Below are 14,689 nucleotides of genomic sequence, written 5' to 3' on the forward strand. Positions count from 1 at the left end.
ATCATGGAATTAAGCATGTTGCACGCAAGGGCAAAAGTGGCTCTAGGCGTGGGAAGCAGGTGACTCTAGCCATAGATAAAGAGAAAGCTTTGAAACAGTTCAGATGAATGAGCAGGTACAGGTCTGGACAGTATCAAGGAAGTGACAGTGGCTGCACACGATTGCGTCGCATGCATCTGAAATGTGTAGCCTCTCAAATGACGTCAATTTATCCATATGCATTTGTATTTTAGTGTGTGTGTGTGTGTGTGTGTGTGTGTGTGTGTGTGTGTGTGTGTGTGTGTGTGTGTGTGTGTGTGTGTGTGTGTGTGTGTGTGTGCGTGTGCGTGCGTGCGTGCGTGCGTGTGCGTCTTTGAATAAACTGTACTCCGGGGAGTGGCTGCAGTTCCAGATGATAAGATTTAGAGTTCCTATGTTATTGCAGAATCTGCAGAATCGGTCCTCCGGATTTCCCGTTTGCGTGAGGTATCTCCATCTGGGAGACATGTGATTCTTGCAGGCGGCGCCAGGTGACTGTCTCTGCGGACGTAAACAAGAAGTGATTTATTTATTTATTTATTATTTACGAATACCTCAAAGGCCCCATTGAAGGGATATTACATGAGGAAGTGGTACATTCAGTACATGAAATTTTCTATTGATGACCTGAATGATGATGGGTCGGTGTCGTCCACGATAGCATCTGGCAAATAAGTCATTCCAATCCCTTGTTGACTTGACAAAGAAGGATGATAAATGGCAGGGCGGGGAGGCGGGTTAGACAGCCTTCCCATGGTTTATGCGGTCAGAGATGCGGTGGGCGTGGTTGATAATGGAGTTCAGGGAAAATTGTAGTGAAATTTATGGAACAAACACAGTCTAGCCATCTTTCGGAGGTTAGCTAAGGTTGGCAGGTTAGCATTGCGTTTTAGTTCAGAGATACTAACTTTATAAGAATAGGCTGGGAAAATTAATCGAACAGCGCGATGTTGTACTGCTCCTAGAGTAGCTAAAAGGTTATTGTGTCGAGGGTCCCAGATGGCGCAAGTGTATTCTAGTTTGGGGCGAATAAGTGTTAAATAAACCAGGGATTTTACTGATGGGGGTGCTTGACGCAAGGTTCGACGGAAATAACCGAGAAGACGATTTGCCTTGTTAGTGACGTGAGTTACGTGAGAAGACCAGCATAGATCGCTTGTTAAGGGGATGCCTAAATATTTGTATGTTGTTACTGGAGTGATTTCAGTGTCCCCGATAACATAGCACGAAGATGTTTGGGAATGACGTCGATGGAATGATAAGAGAGATATTTTCTTCACATTCAAGGACATCATCCATGTTTTACACCACGTTAGTACGCGTTGGATGTCAGACTGAAGAAGCACAAGGTCAGCGTTGTTTTATAGGGCGATAGATGACACAGTCGTCTGCGAACATGCGAATATTGGAAGAAATGCTAGTACGCAGATCGTTTATATATATTAGAAAAACAAGGGGTCACAGGGCGGTGCCTTGGGGTACCCCAAATAAAACAGAGGAATAAGGGGATGAACATTTATTATCGTGTACAAACTGTTTTCTATTAGTGAGAAAGCTGCAAATCCAATTATAAACAGAATCGTTAAGGTTTAGGCGCGAGAGTTTTAGGATGAGTCGTTTGTGAGGAACTTTATCAAATACCTTTTCGAAATCTAGGAAGATAGCGTCAATCGGTATGTTAAGGTCGATGCTGGAGCTTAAGTCGTTAGTGAAGAGACCTAACTTCGTGTCGCAAGATAAACCTTTTAGAAAGCCATGTTGGTTAGGGTGAAAAAAGTTGAAAGACATTAGGAATTGTATTACCTGAGAGAAGACTATGTGTTCCATTAGTTTTGATGTTTTAAGTTGAGGATAACCCAGAGGGCTATGGAACGCAAAATGGCAGAGGTAACATTAAGAGATAGAAAGCGCGCAGAGTGGGTCAGAAAAATAGCTCAAGTTACCGACATTCTAGTGGAAATTAAGAAGAAGAAATGGACATGGGCAGGACATGTAGTGCGAAGAGAGGATAACCGATGGTCGCTGTGGGTAACAAACTGGATACCAAGGGAAGGAAAGCGTAGCAGGGGCGGCAGAAAGTTAGGTGGGCGGATGAGATTAAGAAGTTCGCAGGGGTCAAGTGGATGCAGCTAGCACAGAACCGGGTTAAGTGGCGAAATATGGGAGAGGCCTTCGCCCTGCAGTGGGTATAGTCAGGCTGATGATGATGATGATATGAGTTTTGATGTTATGCAGGTGATGGATATATGGGGCGATAACTATGAGTAGAAGATGAACAACCTTTTTTCTGGACCGGAATGACCTTGCCTGTTTTCCAGTCTTGTGGTACAACACCTGATGAAAGTGATTGCTGGAAAGACAAAATGATGCTGGATGTATGTTTTGCGTTTTTCAATAATTTTGCATTGATTCCATCGATGCCTGCCGATGACGTTAATTTTAAAGTCTATTAATTTGGCAATGACGTTAGCCTCGAAGGTGACATCCGGCATACCTGGTTAGTTAAATAACGGAAAATCAGGAAATTGATCATATGGTTCATGAGCAAAACCAGAGCTAAAAGTTAAATTTAAAAGTGCAGCTGCATCGCAATCCGCGATCGGCGTATTATTATTGCGTGACGTAGAGGATGTGACGTCACGCAACCGGAAGTATAGAGCCAAAAAAGGGCATAGAAAGGGATTGGTGCGCAATTTGAAAGTATCAAGGGCTAAAGTGGGTAAACAAGAAGTAAATTAAGCAACTAGAAGCATCCAGCGGCATCAGTGCTTTCGTATTACTCCAATGCAGATTCTGCAGTACTCTTTAATTTTTCATCATGTGCCAACAGTTCGCACTTTACGGGTACCTTTCTTGTTTCGCCTCCATTGAAATGTGCTCACTGTGGCTGCGTGTAATGGGTCCTCCAGCCCGGTAGCTAAGCCCTCCAACTGGGCTTCCCATGTTATGTCCGTCGCGTGCATTAATATGATCTATAAATTATGTTCAACGCGGCATGTTTTCCAGTCATGATTACCTCTGCTTACACACCCTCTCCTTGATGTGTGTGTGTTTGTGTGCGCGTGTGTGCGTGCGTGCGGGATTTTTACACTTCTCCGTACATGTATGAGGATTTCCTGGCCATATTACGATCACTGTGACTTGCCAATGTGTGATGCACTTATCTGCGTAGCGTTTTGCTCGTAACTGTTTAGCGTTCACCAATAACAATAAGCAAAACTTCACTCACACACAGTGTAATTGAGATAAGTGAGTAATTTCGCATTACAATGCATCCAATTAAGCGCAGCCATATGTCCACAAAGCAAAGCTATACGGAATTGAACGGCGGCGCAACACGGAAACGGACACAGACAAGAAGGGGGTCCGTTTTCGTGTTGCGCCGCCGTTCAATTCCATCATGCACCAACTCGCCCCCCAGGCCGTTATTCCAAAGCTATACCATTTTCACACAAAAAAAAAAAACAAAAACAAAAAACTTTCACATACCTTTCCTGGTTAGCTCAGTTGGCAGAGCTACTGCTTCGGTGAAGCGGTGGTCCCGGGTTCGAACCCCGGACGAGAATGAATGTTTCCTTCACTGCGATGTTTCTGTGCAAGTTATCTAGCTTTCCTTTGTAGCCGTATGGCTCTGCTTACATGGATACAGAGTAACAATTCCCTTATTACGAAAACGCACTCCACCTCGCGATACCCTAGAAATTTGTACATGCTAAACGTTTTGTAGTCATGCACAAAATGTATTCGATATTGCACATGTATATTGCTTTTCCGCAACTCGTCTGCAAGCTATGATAATTTCAAAAGTTTCTAGTCTTGTAGTATCTTATTTTTTTTTTTATATCTACAACATGGCGCGATTTCTGCACTTCTCAAGGTATTAGGTTTACTGGCAAGGCTCTTGCATGCAGTACTTTTTATGTGTGTGTGTGTGTGTAAGGGGGGGGGGGTTAACATCCCAAAGCAACTCAGGCTATAAGAGACGCCGTTGTGGAGGACTCCGGAAATTTCGACCACCTGGGGTTCTTTAACGTGCACTGACATCGCACAGCACACGGGCGCCTTGCTTTTCGCCTCCATTGAAAAGCTGCCGCCGAGGCCGGGATGTGTGTGTGTGTGTGTGTGTGTGTGTGTGTGTGTGTGTGTGTGTGTGTGTGTGTGTGTGTGTGTGTGTGTGTGTGTGTGTGTGTGTGTGTGTGTGTGTGTGTGTGTGTGTGTGTGTGTGTGTGTGTGTGTGTGTGTGCGTGCGTGCGTGCGTGCGTGCGTGTGTGCGCACAGACACCAGGGCAAGTTGGGGGGGGGGGGTCGACGCGAGCAATGGCGTAGGTGGGTGCACGACGAGGCTTTTGACTTGTTGGACGAGCTCTTTCGACGGCACTTTCGACTTGACACTGTGCAGTGGTTGTGCGAAGAACTCTCCGATAAGTGGTAGGGATACCGGTGGGTGCACTCAGTTTAGATGACACCTCAATATAGTTACAATAGGTCAATGTAACTTATAATAATCTGGTTATAGGTGCTATTGTCCACCATTCGGTGGTGTCCTCCCAAAAGTAGAAGAGGCCTCCCTTTCCCCATAACCTAATTTAAAGAATAATTGTCGCCCCGCCGCGATTGCGTAGGGCACCGTGGTTCGAACCCGACTGCCGGCGGCTGCGTTTCGGTCCACGAGCAAGAAACCTTAGGAGTGGAAACCCCGTTGTGTGCGGGGACCCGAAAAAGGTCACAAGCCCGCGGAGCCACTATCATGCTGGCGGCCTGGAAAGAAATTACTGACGGTAAAAGTCTTATCTTGTCTAGCGTGATCCTGCCATTGCAATCCCACACATGAACGCGCGCCAGGGAACGCCACGCGACAGGAGCGATGGTGTACCTTCCAAACGCACACGTGTTGCAGAAAGTGTGACAGATACTGCACCTTTCTTTTTGTGTAAACCAATTATAATTTTATTTAGCACTGCAACGAACGCTGATAAAAAAATTACCGACGATTACGTTACTTCCTAATGCGAAATTTGAGCGCAGCAAATAAGCTGTTTCACCTTTTCGATAGATTGAGGTAAAGAAATCGAGCAACACATGTATGCGCTATCACATAATTTTTTTTTTATTTTTCACACGTATTCCTTTAACAAAGACTCCACTAACAGTTCTTGACAGTCATGAAGGAAGCTTTGTGGTCGGAGAAATAGACTGATATATGTTCGACTTGGTACACCAATGCTTGATTCTCAAAGACGAGATCTATACAAGTGCCTCGCGAGGTTGTCACAGCCGTGGGACGCGTTACGAGCGAGAGGAACGGGATGTTCTCCCGCATAAGTGATTGGCGAACGGCAGCGGCAATTTCGGCTCGGGCGGTGCACATATACAGATCCGCCGCCACCAATCTGGCTCTCTGATTGCCACCGCACAGGGGTTGCATTGGAGGAGGAGCGAAGAAAGGAATTAAGTTCGAGCCGGCGCTTTGACAACCGGAGACTCGCAGGAAGAGAGGGGAGGGGGACGGCGTGTACACCCAGCGGCAAACGATGGGGGCAGAAGCGCGCGCAGCAAGCGGACAACGCGATAAAGGGAGGAGGGAAGAGATAGCAGCGACTGACTGATGCTGCTGACGCCGATAGTGAGTCAACCCCAGCTGCGCAGTTGGTTTCAGGGACAACGCCGCCGATGCCGACGCAAACAATATGATACCCTCGCTTCCGCAGCGCCAAGAACCAGGTCTAGCCGTGGGAAGGTGGTCACGTATTCGTCGACGTGCCGGGGCCTACGTGAAATAACCGGCGCGTCGGCAACTGAAGAGCACCCTATCCGCCACACAGGAACAGGGGGGGACCCTCCCCTCCTCTTTCTGCATGGCCGCGACGGTGTTCTATGTAGTCACGTTATCTTGACTCTCTAGCGGCGTCAGCGGCATCCAGCGGTATCAGTCGGTCGCTGCTAGCGCTGGGGGGATGAAAGGGGGGCGGAGCTGGTTACGAGGCCGACGCCGACGCGAAACCCAGGAACGGACGCCAAAGAGCTGCGCTCTAAAAAGTCTCATCTTGTCTAGCGTTCCTGCCATCTGCAATCCCACTCTTGAACGCGCGCCAAGGAACGCCACGCGACAGGAGCGATGATGTACAGTCCAAACGCACACTTGCCGGAGAAAGTGTGACAGATACTGCTGTTTTTTTTTTCCTATTAACTAATTATAATAATATGTATCACAGCAAGGAACGCCGACAAGGGACAAACGATGAGAGGCAAATGATATGAGAGGAAGGATAGGATTTCACTATTCTACTCTTGAGACATCTAAGAGACCCTCTACCAGCAGAAGTCGGATGTTGTTTACATGCGGCTGCGGCGGCGAGCAAAAAAAAAAAAAAAACACCGCCTCAATTATCCTCCATGGCCCCAAACACGTAACAATATTTTAGGCACGGCCGCTCAATGGAGGCGCATTGAGCGGCCGCGGTTTAGGTGAGTGAACGTCGCGGGCGAGCCGCTACGTAGAGACGAAGCCGCAAGATTCTGCTTGCGCGGAGCTTCAACAGATGGCGCTCGCAACTACTGCCCTATTTCGCCCTTTGCGCGCGCTTCGCGCCATTCGTGTTCTTTGTCTGCCGCGACTTACTTCTGCTTTTGTGCTCGCGTTTAATAAAATTTGGATCTCTCTGATCAAGTTATTTTATGCGGCGGTGTCATGGTGAAGTGTTTTCTGCCCTTTTGTAATAGCGGCTACAAATCGTGCCAGAAGTACTCGCTTTTCAAGCCGCCGAACGACGAAGCAAGGCTTGAAGCGTGGTGGCGAGCAATACCTCGCAAAGATCGTGTACCGCAAAGAACCGATCGTGTTAGCGAAATACATTTTGCTCCCCACTTCATCTTGAAGGTGTCATGGTGAAGTGTTTTCTGCCCTTTTGTAATAGCGGCTACAAATCGTGCCAGAAGTACTCGCTTTTCAAGCCGCCGAACGACGAAGCAAGGCTTGAAGCGTGGTGGCGAGCAATACCTCGCAAAGATCGTGTACCGCAAAGAACCGATCGTGTTAGCGAAATACATTTTGCTCCCCACTTCATCTTGAAGACGTGGTCAGCGAAAATTGATGGCCGCGTGTTAATGTCGGGGAAGAGAAGAGCTGGCCTCACAAAAGACGCTATTCCGTCTATCTTCGTAGGGGCGCCAAGCTACCTCTCCAAGACGATCAAGAGTCCTCGCAAGACAGCGAAGCGACTGTCTGATCGTACAGCGTCAGTCTCTCAAAGCAGCAGCAGCAGCGGCGTCGGATAAACATTGCCCACCGACACAATTCTCCCTGCGGCGACCGCTCCTGATCAAAACGACGCTGCGTCATCCTGTGAGACTGCTACCACGGTTGCGTTCAGACAATATATCCACTATTTGTCGCCTGGTGGCGCTGCTCAGAGGAATCACGTAGAATCACGCGCCAGAGCGTCGACTGCTCGAGTGCTCCTACGGGATATGGTTTGCTAATAAGCGGCCCGGCCGCTCGCGGAGCGAGCCACAGTTGCTCTCGCCATCTGTCGGCAGCCCTCAGAAGTAGACTTCTTTAGCAGAGGGCTGGACGCGGCCGTTCTATCACCTAATCTACTCTTACACATTGACACGTCAGAATACGTGGCCCCAACGCTATAAAGCCCCTAGGGGTTTTACAACGCTAACATTAGAGGCGCCATCTTGGGCTGTTTCCCAACAAGAGGCGACAGAAGGTTGTTGCACAAGATGGCGTCACCGATGTTGGCGTTGGAGCAATGAATTCTTTTATTTTGCGCCGCCGCATACGGTAAGAACATTCGACTTCTTTTAATTGAATCGGGCAAGTACCCCAAACAAATGTGGTATTAAAAAATACTAACGAGAAAATGGCATTTCTGTGCGAAATTTGAACTGCGAGTATTCCACGGAGAAGCATTCTACCGCGAGCCTCTAATTGTGCAGCGCGCTATATGCTATGCAGGTGTTGCATTGTGCAAGAAACAAAGCACAGTCCATACATAGAATTTTCGCTACTTTTGTGTGGCGCTCTCAATGGGAACCTATGCGTCTAGACAATTAGTTACTCCCTCTGGACGCTGGTGGAGCTGGCCTTCAGCCCTTGTTTGTTCATCAGCTTGTTTCGTGTTTTTAGAGACCAGCTCTTTGGCGCCCGTTCCTGCGTTTCGCGTCGTTGACGGCGTCGTGCCTCGTAACCTGCTCCGCCCCCAGCCCTCCCCTCCCCCAACTCAGCCCCCCTCTTCTTCCTTGGCGGCAACCGCGCGTGCATCCCAAGCCGAAACGCAGAGCCACCTTGAGCCGCTAGCGGCGTCAGCGGCATCAGTCAGTCGCTGCTATATCTTCGCCGCGGGTGATGGGTGAAGGATGGCTGATCCTGGCCCAGTTGGGGCTGGAACAGGTAGGTCACTGCCGTTTGCGGCGGGGGCTAGCCTGCCATCGAATTTTATCTGTTGTAGCCCTCATTGCATCCGCCATTGTTTTGGTGGTGGACGACGGCTGTTACTGCGGCGCGCGTCTTTCTCTCCCTATTCTTTTTCTCTCTTCTGTCCGCACGAGGCAGCGGAAGTGGCTCAGCTACAAAGCCAGTAGCAGGCCCATGCATTTTGTTTTCCTTCTTCCTACAGCCACGACAACAACAACCTCCAATGACTTAATGATAATAATAATAATAATAATAATAATAATAATAATAATAATAATAATAATAATAATAATAATAATAATAATAATAATAATAATAATAATAATTTGGTCATAGGAAGGGAAAGGCGCAGTATCTGTCACACTTGTTTCTGGGGGTACCTGAACCGCGCCGTAGGTGAAGGTAGGAAGGTGGGAGTGAAAGTTGAAAGAGAGAAAGAGGAGCTGGTAGTGGAGAGCTACGGAGTAATTTTGACCACCTGGGGATCTTTAACTTGCGCTGACATCGCACAGCATACGGACGCCTGCCTCTTCGTTTCGCCTCCATTGAAACGCAGTCGCCGCGATCGGGATTGAACTCGGGTACTCCGACACAATAGTCATTTCTCTGACCGCAAAGCTTCCTTCAAAGTCCGTCTGGCGTGACAAATGTCGTTTTTCTTTGTACACAGGAACCTGTTAGTAACCTTATCTGAAATTGACGCAAGAAAAGTAAGATGCGACAGAAAGGCTATCTATGACGTCACCTATGCGAGGGAGAGTATATACGTCTTTCTAGGTGATGGTGTTCAGATGTGGAGAATCCACGCAGGACTGCCACGTACCGTCATTTTTGCGCATCAGGATTACAGAAGCCTCCCAAGGCCTTCAATAAGCTTGAATTACGCTCTTGCAGAGCATTTCTCGGACTTGTTCATTTGATGATCTTGCGCTCGAAAGCTGATACTATATAAGGCTTTTCTGGTGGAGCGGGCGGGAAGAACTGTGTCAATCGTGAGACGAATGCGAGGATCAGGAATAGAAGGCGGTACGGAGGCCTGGCCGAAGTCAAACACAGATGAGTATTGGAGCAGGAGGTTCACTAGGGCTTGGCGTTGAGTGCTACTATGACTGGTGTCCACCATGCGAGCAATCGTTAATTCTGGTGACGAAGGCGGAAGAGAAGAGGTACGGCTGGAACGACTCCGACTGATGCCACAGCGTGGCATGACATGTCCACTGGAGGCAAGCTTCAGTCCAGCTGAGAGAACAGCGGGATTAGGGGAGGAACTGATTGCCCGCAACCACGCTCGACCGTTCACCACAGAAACCAAACAATGAGGCGCAAGTACATTCCACTCAACACACAAAGAACAAATGGGCTGTACTAGAGCTTCATATGTGTCATCATCGAGAGGCGATGGGTGAATTGGGCTGCACACTGCAGTCCACGATGGTACGACTGTGTTTTTGGAAACGCTAAACACAATTTCCGCATCGCGTGAACGAGACTAGGAACAAGGATCTGCTCGAAGTAAACCGCCCCACTTCGACAGTCAACTGTAGAGCCACGCATCTCCAAAATGTCCATGCCTAGGATCACGTCATGGGTGGGACGAACAATGATAATAAATTCCGCTTGAAAAACTGACCTGCCCAGTTCGATTTACTCCCAAGGCCTGCAACGATTCACCACTTACTCCCCAGAATGCTGACGTAGGGGCACACTGAAACACTTCGTGCCATAACAATCGCTTAAATCCTAAACCCATTACTGCAACGATTCACCACTTACTCGACAGAATGCTGACGCAGGGGCACATTGAAACACTTTGTGCCACAACAATCGCTTAAATCCTAAACTCATTACTGAAGCAGTTGCACCAGTATCCGCAAGAGCCGATGTGGCTTAACTTTGTGAGCATTAAATCAGGCGGAAGTACGTTAGTACACAGCATGGCTTTCAGCGACATCACCTGCATCGGTCGCGCTAACTAGTGTTCCGGATGAGGTGATGAGCGCCGGCATGGCGATGGAGACCGACCTGTGCGAAATGCCGGAGGAGGAGTCAAGCTGCGATCCGATGCCGGAGGAGGGGTCATCATGCTAGCCTAGTTATGGTTCAGTGTAGCGGGTGAATGGAAAGGCGGACGGTGTTGAGGATAGTGCTGTTGGTAGCCTGGCTCTGCAGTATGTGGTGGTACCGCGGCGAAGTGAGCGGCGACGATGGCAAAACCGCGAGATGTGGCCAGGATTACTACAACAGTAGCAAACCAAAGACGGACGGACAGAGGCGCAGTATCTGTCACACTTGCTCTGTGGACACCTGCACCGCGCCTTAAGGGAAGGAGGGGAGGTATAAGTGAAAGTGAAGGAGAGAAAGGGGAGCCGCAGTGGAGGGCTAATTTTGACTATCTGGGGGACCACCTGGGGATCTCCAACGCGCGCTGACGGTGGTGAAGGGTGGCTGTTCCTGACCCTACGGGGCTGGGACGGTAGGTTTGGTTTGGATTGTGGGGTTTAACGTCCCAAAGCGACTCAGGCTATGAGAGAAGCCGCAGTGGAGGACTCCGGAAAATTCGACTAACTGGGGGTCGTTAACGTGCATTGACATCGCACAGCACACGGACGCCTTGCTTTTCGCCTTCCTGGCCCTACGGGGAAGGGTGGCTAGCTGTTCCTTGCCCTACGGGGCTGGGACGGTAGGGTTGGTTTGGTTTGTGGGGTTTAACGTCCCAAAGCGACTCAGGCTATGAGACACGCCGCAGTGGAGGACTCCGGAAATTTCGACCACCTGGGGTTCTTTAACGCGCATTGACATCGCACAGCACACGGACGCCTTGCTTTTCGCCTCCATCGAAAAAGTGACCGCCGAGGCCGGGATTCGATCCCGCATCCTTGGAAACAGTAGTCGAGCGCCGTAACCACTGCGCCACTCCGGGAACGATACGTCAACGCCGCTTGCGGCGGGGGCTAGCTAGCCCCAGAATTTTTATCTGTTGTAGGCCGTCATTGCACCCGCCACTGTTTCGGTAGTGGATGACGGCTGTTGTTGCGGCGCGTGTCTTTCTCTCCCTGTTCTTTTTCTTCTCTACTTTCTCTCTTCTGTCTGCACGAGGTGGTGTTGGCACGAGGCAGCGGAGGGCTCCACCGGGGTGGTGCAGTGGTAAGACGCCCGACTACTGTGCCGGAGCACCCGGGTTCGAACCCGACCTCGGCGGCAGCGTTTCGATTGAGGCGAAACGAAGAGTCGTCCGTATGCTGTGCGATGTCAGCGCACGTTAAATATCCCCAGGTGGTCGAAATTACCCCGTAGCCCTCCACTACGGCTCCTCTATCTTTCTTTCCACCTTCATTCCCACCTTCCTCCCTTCCCTTACGGCGCGGTTGAGGTGTCCACAGAAAACAAGTGAGACAGTTACCGCACCTTTCCCTTCCTATAAATCGATCAAAAGAGGCAGCGGCAGTGGCTCAGCTAGGAGGGTGAAGGGTGGCAGTTCCTGGCCCTACGGGGCTGGGACGGTAGGTTAACGCCGCTTGCGGCGGGGGCTAGCCAGCCACTGAATTTTTATCTGTTGTAGGCCGTCATTGGACCCGCCACCGCTTCGGTGGTGGACGACGGCTGTTGTTGCGGCGCGCGTCTTTCTCCCCTCTTTTCCTTTCTTCTCTATTTTCTCTTCTGTCCGCACGAGGCAGCGAAGGTGGCTCAGCTAGAGCCAGTAGCAGGCCCGTGCATTTTCTTTTCCTTCTTCCTACAGCCACAACAAAATCAACGCTGACATCGCACAGCACACGGACGCCACTTCTTTCGCCTCCATCGAAACGCAGCCCCCGCCGCGGTGGCGGAGGCTGATAAGTGGGATAATTGGTTCACAGGAAGGGAAAGGCGCAGTATCTGTTACACTTGTTTCTGTGGACACCTGAACCGCGCCGTAAGGGGAGGGAGGAAGGTGGGAGCGAAAGGGGGTAGAGAGAAAGAGGAGCCGTAGTGGCGATGGAGTAATTTCGACCACCTTTAACATGCGCTGACGTCGCACAGCACACGGACGCCTCTTCGTTTCGCCTCCATCGAAACACAGCCGCCGAGGTCGGGATCGAACCCGGCTACTCCGGCACACTGGCGCAGTGGTCGGGCGTCTTACCATTGCAAGTGGGATTGAAAAACAAATTATAGGTGTTTAAGCATGGCTTGACCCTAGTGATAAACCGAAAGCTGAGCGTTGCAGCTATAGCCTGTTTAACACCCGCTTTTCAATTCGTGGGTTTTTCATAATTTTTATTTAAATTGGGTTTTAGATAAATGACAGATCCTTATGTTTTATATATATATATATATATATATATATATATATATATATATATATATATATATATATATATATATATATTAGTTGCGAAGACGATCGGCAGTGGGTGAGAGGAGCCCTCACGTTAGGCTATATATATATATATATATATATATATATATATATATATATATATATATATATATATATATATATATATATATATATATATATATATACACGGGTAAAAGCCCACAGTCTGCGAGGCCAAATAAGGCGTAGGAAATTTTTTAAATTTTATTTTTGCTGTTGACCTGATTTAGAATTAGAATGAATTTAGCTCTAAAGATAACTGATTACAAAGAAGGAAAAACCCGCCGATAGTGGGAACCGAACAGAATATATATATATATATATATATATATATATATATATATATATATATATATATATATATATATATATATATATATATATATAGATTGTCGCGCGGCGCAACTGCACATTCAAATTACAAAGAAATTTTATAATTGGTCAGAATTTTCACACTCACGCATGCCCAGCCGAGGTGGCGCAGTGGTAAGACGCCCGACTACTGTGCCGGAGTTTCCGGGTTCGAACCCGACCTCGGTGGCTGCGTTTCGATGGAGGCGAAACGAAGTGGCGTCCGTGTGCTGTGCGATGTCAGCGCACGTTAAAGATCCCCAGGTGGTCGAAATACTCCGTAGCTCTCCACTACGGCTCCCCTTTCTCTCTTTCTACTTTCACTCCCACTTTCCTCCTTTTTTCTCTCTCTCTACTTTCACTCCCACCTTCCTCCCTTCCCTTACGACGCGGTTGCGGTGTCCACAGAAAACAAGTGAGACAGTTACCGCGCCTTTCCCTTCCTATAAATAAATAAATAAATCCCTTCCCTTACGGCGCGGTTAAGGTGTCCACAGAGCAAGTGTGGCAGATACTGCGCCTTTCCCTTCCTGTGAGCCAACCAACCAACCAACCACGTATATATGTGTGACAAATTCTAAACGATTATAAAACTTCCTTATAAGCTGGACATGCCGTTTCGCCACGCGAACATTCCTGGAGGAGTGCAGTCGTGTATAATGTATACCTGCGATATGGACGTGGGGAACGAAGTATGCATACAGACATCCAGCCGCGAGACACGCAGCGTAATAAGAGGGAACAGAGAGGGAGTGTGAAGGTAGTTGAAGAGCGGAGAGGTAAGGGCAGGGACTACGCGTGGAAAGGAAGGCGCCCAGATGCATGCGACGCAAAAGAAACGAAAATTGACAAAAGAATTCGAGTGACATGCACGCGTCAGCTTAACGAATGCGGTGATCCGAACGGCGGACGTCATTCGAGGAGCAGGGAAGGGAACGAGCCGGAGTGAGCGGCCGCGCGTTCGATGAGCTCCGTCGAACGCAGCCGTTCAAGTCCAAGTTTCGACCTACGGCGTGCATTATACCGCTGGATTCGACTACACACGTGAAGTGGAGTCCGAGGAGACCGCAAGTTCGGAGGTAGGCACACTAATTTGCCTATTTTTCGGTGGCCCACGCGGGACCGCTAGGCCTACCCATAGGCCTAGCAGAAGAAAGACGCTCTCGGCGGCGGGAGCCACAGAAGAGCATGAGCAACGCAATGGAGCTGGTGGAGGGAGAGACTATCGACCCCGCGGAGCTAACTAAGGGTACTTGGTTTATTACGAAAAAGAAAGGCCGCGTAGTGCCCCTCGAAGAGGAAACGCGAACCGCGACCAAAGATGAAGAGCGGCGGACTACAGGTCACAAGGCCGCCATCGGAAGAAAGCTAGCGGCAAAATCGGTAGAGAAGCAGTCCGTGCAGATACCGAAGGACGCCGAAAAAATAATAATACGCCCCCGGGGCGGAGTCAGCCGTCTAATAGAAGGTGGAATGATTGAACTGGCTGAATCAATCGCCCGCGCCGCCGGCATCGAGCTCAGGGACGCCGAGAACGACAT

Source organism: Amblyomma maculatum, chromosome 6, assembly GCF_055883805.1.
Source record: "Amblyomma maculatum isolate TAMU_Amacu chromosome 6, ASM5588380v1, whole genome shotgun sequence".
Lineage (NCBI taxonomy): Eukaryota > Metazoa > Arthropoda > Arachnida > Ixodida > Ixodidae > Amblyomma > Amblyomma maculatum.